This window comes from Triticum dicoccoides, chromosome 4A (assembly GCF_002162155.2).
Source record: "Triticum dicoccoides isolate Atlit2015 ecotype Zavitan chromosome 4A, WEW_v2.0, whole genome shotgun sequence".
NCBI lineage: Eukaryota > Viridiplantae > Streptophyta > Magnoliopsida > Poales > Poaceae > Triticum > Triticum dicoccoides.
Window position 1 is genome coordinate 622,096,150 of NC_041386.1, and position 5,801 is coordinate 622,101,950.

General features: G+C 47.9%; 1 pseudogene; it reads left to right on the top strand.

The window, feature by feature from the left end:
• The window catches only part of LOC119283866, a 4,358-nt pseudogene extending 2,013 nt beyond the window's left edge, over positions 1–2,345 (top strand).
• The last annotated feature ends 3,456 nt before the right edge of the window (positions 2,346–5,801 follow it).

The following is a 5,801-nucleotide window of genomic DNA, read 5'->3' on the forward strand; positions in this document are numbered from 1 at the left end:
TGACTAATATACATGTGTATATTACATGCAGATATACTTAACACGATCCTGGATATGGGCAAGGTGGAGTCCGGGAAGATGCAATTAGAGGAGGTGGAGTTCAAGATGACAGACGTGCTTGAGGAATCCATGGACCTGGCGAATGTCGTCGGCATGTCAAGAGGCATCGAGGTAATCTGGGACCCTTGTGACTTCTCCGTGCTTCGATGCACTGCCACCATTGGTGACTACAAGCGTGTCAAGCAGATCCTTGACAACCTACTTAGCAATGCCATCAAGTTCACGCGCGAAGGCCACGTCATGCTTCGGGCATGGGCCAACCGCCCAATCATGAGAGGATCCGTGATTAGCACCCCGACGAGGTTTGCCCCCCGCCTTCGCCCTGGTGGGGTCTTCCGATGGTTCCTTGGAAGGAGGGAGAACTGTAATGAACATAATGGTTGCATGTTCTTGCAAAACGATCCCAATTCGGTTGAGTTTTACTTTGAGGTGGTTGACACTGGTGTGGGGATACCCAAGGAGAAGAGGGAGTCTGTGTTTGAGAACTATGTTCAAGTGAAGGAAGGGCATGGTGGTACCGGGCTTGGACTTGGAATCGTGCAATCCTTTGTAAGTGATCTCAACTCTTTTTGTGGAGGTTAAAACCCTGCCAAGTACATCAATGCTTTTTCTATGCTTTTGAATTGCCACTTGACTAAAATATCACCTTAATTTACACACTAGAAAGTATAATAATTTGTATTGTATATTGGAGGTTATATTTAAATTATAGTGACTTGAGATGAAGATGACTATATCTTAATCCAAATGCTTACAAAATTTATTGTATCTAAGAGAAATTCAGGCAACTTATGTTGTTTTGCATGTAACACTCAATAGAAGTTCAAGAAACTTAATACTTACTTTGTATGCTTAGGTTCGTCTGATGGGAGGAGAAATCAACATAATGGACAAGGAGCCAGGGGAAGCCGGAACGTGCTTCGGTTTCAACGTGTTCCTGAAGGTCAGTGAGACTCCAGAGGTTGAAGAGGACATCGAGCAAGGGAGGACGCCGCCCTCGCTCTTCAGTGAGCCCGCCTGCTTCAAGGGCGGGCACTGCGTCCTCCTCGTCCACGGCGACCAGACCCGCCGGATCCTGCACACATGGATGGAAAGCCTCGGAATGAAGGTCTGGCCCGTCCCACACACCGAGCTCCTTGCCTCGACTCTCGACAAGGCGCGCATCGCCGGCGGTGCCTCACCCTCGAGGCCGGCTTTGATGTCGTCGCTGCATGGCGTCGGAGGCGGCGACTTCGATTGCACCACGGACCGGTGCTTCAGCTCCAAGGAGATGGTCCGCCACCTGCAGAACAGCGGCGGCATGGCCGGCAACCACAGCGGGTGTGTCCACCCCTTCGGCCTGCTCGTCATCGTCGACATCTCCAGCGGGATGCACCACGAGGTCGCCCGCGAGGCGGCGAGTTTGGCGAGGATCAGGCACCAGGCACCGTGCAGGGTCGTCTGCCTTACCGACCTCAAGACCCCCTCCGAGGATCCGAGGAAGTTCAAGGAGGCGGCGATCTGCGATCTCGACCTGCGCAAGCCCATCCATGGATCCCGGCTGCACAAACTCCTCCAGGTCATGAGAGACCTGCAGGCATCCCCGTTCCAGCAGCAGCATTTGTATCAGTTCGGGACAGCCATGAAAGAACTGCCAGCGGCAGATCATACCTCTGAAATGACGCCCGCAGCCGCGGCGCCGACGCTGCAGGGACCAACCATTGTTGAAGACGGCAGGCCGCTGGAGGACATACGCGTGTTGCTCGCAGAGGACACCCTGGTGCTGCAGATGGTCCAGAAGCAGGTGCTGACAAATCTTGGAGCAGCTGTGGAAATTGCCACGGATGGCTCCATGGCTGTGGCCATGTTCACAAAAGCTCTTGAGGGTGCAAATGGCGTCCCAGAGAGTCATGTAGATACAGGGGCCATGCCCTACGATGTGATTTTCATGGATTGCCAGGTACATTTCATTTCTGATGATAGATGATTAATTCGACACTGCTGCCAATTCAATTTTCTGTGGTTCAGATGCCGGTGATGGATGGCTATGAGGCGACGAGACGCATCCGTGAGGAAGAAAGCCGTCATGGCATCCGCACCCCGATCATCGCGCTGACCGTGCATTCCGAGGAAGAGGGCCAGCAGGAGGCCATCCAGGCAGGGATGGATCTTCACCTGACAAAGCCGATACCGAAGTCGAAAATCGCAGAGATTGTTCTTGAGCTCCGCAACGAAATTAAGAAGTGATGATGTTCTGTTTGTTCGTTCCCCGGTCATGGCATGATCAAAATGTTAAAGAAAGATGTAGGTGGGTTTTTTCAGTGATTAGGACGGTGATGATGAATTGATGATGATCATGGCGTCTATGGTTACTGCGTGCAGTTCGATAAAAAAGGGGTTTTCCCCCGCTTTATATTATAAAGCAACCCTCCGATACAACCAGCTCACTAGGACCGCAGCACAGACAAGCCTAAAAGAAAAGAACGAGAGAAAGAAAGAGAAACAAATACCGACGCTGGCAGCTCAACGAAGTGAAGATGGCCGACACCCGCTGTTGCATGCAGTAACCAACAGTAACAAATTTCCGATGCAGCTCAACTGACCACACAACCCTCAGCTTCGTTTGTCATTGTCCTCGCCTTCGTCTTCCTCTTCTTGCTGGACCTGTCACACTGGTCAGATAGCAACAACGCGCTTGGTGAGATGGTTCCGGGAGGTGGAAGAGGCAGCGAGTGAGCAATGCAGAGCGAGATGGGGATAGAAAGCAAACGTTTTGGTGGCTGATTTAGGAGTCACTCAGAGTGGGCGTGGTGACAAGGAAGACCTCTGCTCTGCTGCATTTGCATTCCTATGATATGATGATGCGAGACTACAAGAGGCCTCCAGTGGCTCTGGTTATTTGCTGATTTCTACCCCCTTGTTGCTTTTACATTTACTAGTAGATGTGGAAAGCAAAAAATGCATAATCAACTCATTTTTACCGGGGAATGAAAAAACCAGAGCACATAGATAAACTGTAACGCGCGGTTGAGAAATGAGAGAACTGCATATTACACCCCCCAACTCTAGCCCTAATTTAATATACACCCCCCAACTTCAATACCGTCTAATATACACCCCCAACTCACAAAACTGGCCATAATTCAACCCTCCCCTCCCTGTTGACCAGTTTTGACCCAGTTTGACCGGTTTTGACTGAGTGAACAGTAAAAATAAAATTTTAAAAACCATAAAAAAAATTTGAAAAAATTCAAGAATGTTCCAAGTTTTTTTCACCGCGTGAACAGTAAATTAAAAAAAACACCTTTTCAGCATGTTTGGACACCTGAGTAAATTCGAGATGTCCGTAAATTCGATTTTTTTTTTCAAAATTTCAGCTTGGTGAACAGTAAAATCGATTTTCTTTTAAAACCCTTTTTTTGCATGGATGATGTTTGAGTGCGTGGTGATTTTTTTTGGATTTTTTTCCCGAATTACTGTTCACCATGCTGAAAATTTTGAATTTTTTTCGAATTTACGGACATCTCAAATTTACTCAGGTATCCAAACATGCTGAAAAGGTGATTTTTTTTGAATTTACTGTTCATGCGGTGCAAAAACTTGAAACTTTTTGAATTTTGTCAAAAAAAATATTTTTTTTGTTTTTAAAATTTTATTTTTACTGTTCACTCAGTCAAAACCGGTCAAACTGGGTCAAAACCGGTCAACAGGGAGGGGAGGGTTGAATTCTAGCCGGTTTTGAGAGTTGGGGGGTGTATTTTAGACGGTATTGAAGTTGAGGGGTGTATATTAGACTAGGGCTAGAGTTGGGGGGTGTAATATGTACTTCTCTCTTGAGAAATCTTCCTCTTTAGAAGGAACTGATCGCCTGCCAACACCCTGAATTTCTTTTGGACGGCTGTGTTTTCCTTTTCGAGCCGTCATAACCCAATCTGTACGTGTGTCGTTCCAAGTACTGAACGGTTGGTTTAATTCAAACTTATCTGAAACTGGGTTCAGAGATCGATCATGACTTCATAGCACGCGTCAAATTCGATCATTTTCCAGGAGCAAAAGGCTGATCAACGCCAGATACTTACAGTAAAGCCTTTGGTCCCATCACAACTTTCATCCATGTAATCGCCTGCCCACTGTCTGAGGGTACCCGGTAAAGTCACCGGTTTAAGCCGCGTAACAAGGAAAGGCAAATCCGTCGCTTTGCCGAAAATACGCTGGGCAAAGTTTTGCAAATCGTCTGCTCGTCCTTTGTGAATCGCATGAGCTTGCTTCCCCTGCTAAATTCTCCCCGCCTAGTGTTTGGTTGACGATGCTCCAACGTCGATCATTCCCTGCTTGTAAAAGAGGTAACTGTGGCGCAAAATGGTGAATGGTTCTCGGGTACTTTGGAGCTCATTTTCAAATTTTCTACAGCGCGAAAAAATCAAAAAAATTGCGGGTAGAAAAAATCAAAACCTTTTTTTATTGCGAGTAACTATTTGTGAGCACACATAACACATGTATACTATGTATGTGCAGAATTTTGTAAGAGTATACTTTCACATCGTGGTGTACACAAAAAAAATACGTTTTCCAAACTGGGCCAATATTTTTTGTTGTTGGGCCGGACTTGTATTTTTTTACAGCCTACAAATCACAATAGTTTCAACGATTTTTCACAGATTGATACCGAACACATATATGTTTCCATGGAACTTTTCTGAAACTATTAGATAAGTTTTTTGAATTTTTGTTGATGGTGGATCAAACAGTCGCATGAAGAGCTTGTCCAAATTTGCACAAGACCCCCCAAGGAGTCTGATAATTGCACCCAGGTCTAGAGACTCCAAAGCTAACCGTTGGATCCATGATCCAACGACCTAGGAGCCCTCGTATCATGGGAGCAAGGTAGTCAGAATCCCGATCCGACTGCTAGAATCCTACGACTTCACGACTGTACAGAAGCATGTCGATTCAAATCCCACTATGAATCCGAATCAGGTAGAATCCATGTTGAGTCGCGATCCAAATCATCGAATCCTGTACACAAATGTACAATCCCGACTATGCTATGGACTATGTTCGATTCTACTAATTTATTTAAGCCGTTTGTTTAGTTGTAGCAGAATGGTATACCATCATCCAAACCCCTTTTCATATACCTCTTGGACCTTTATTCGCCTCCCAAGCCCAAACGCTCCGCCGCCGACACCTTTGATCTTGCTCTCAGAAACCCTAGATCGAAATTGAGGACCAGGCTTGTCGATAGATGGAATTGGCATGAAAAGGAGGATGCTTCAAGATTGATCGGAGAAGGAGAGCAAGACCCTTCACTACCGGAATCTCCCCCTATGCCGACGGCAAGGGCCATCGGCATAGGCCTGAGTCCCGTCGGGGTAGACCTATGCCGATGGCCCCCGTTGGCATAGGGCCGTCGGCAACATATGCGTCGGCACAGCCAGGGAGGCCGTCGGCTTAGAAAAGCCGTCGGCATATATGATACGCCGACGGGGGCCGTACATCTATGCCGACGGCCCCGGCCGACGGCAACTATCACGCCTAACGGCGGCCGCCGTCAAGTCTGCCCAATGACTGATAGCCACGTGGCACCCCTATGCCGGCGGCCTAGCCGTCGGCTTAGTCAAAACCTATGCCGACGGCTAGACCGTCGGCATAGGGGTGCCACGTGGCGACCAGCCACTGCTCTAGGACCAGGTCTATGCCGACGGCCGGGCCGTCGGCATAATTTGAAACTAAGCCGACGGCCAGGCCGTCGGCATAGTCCT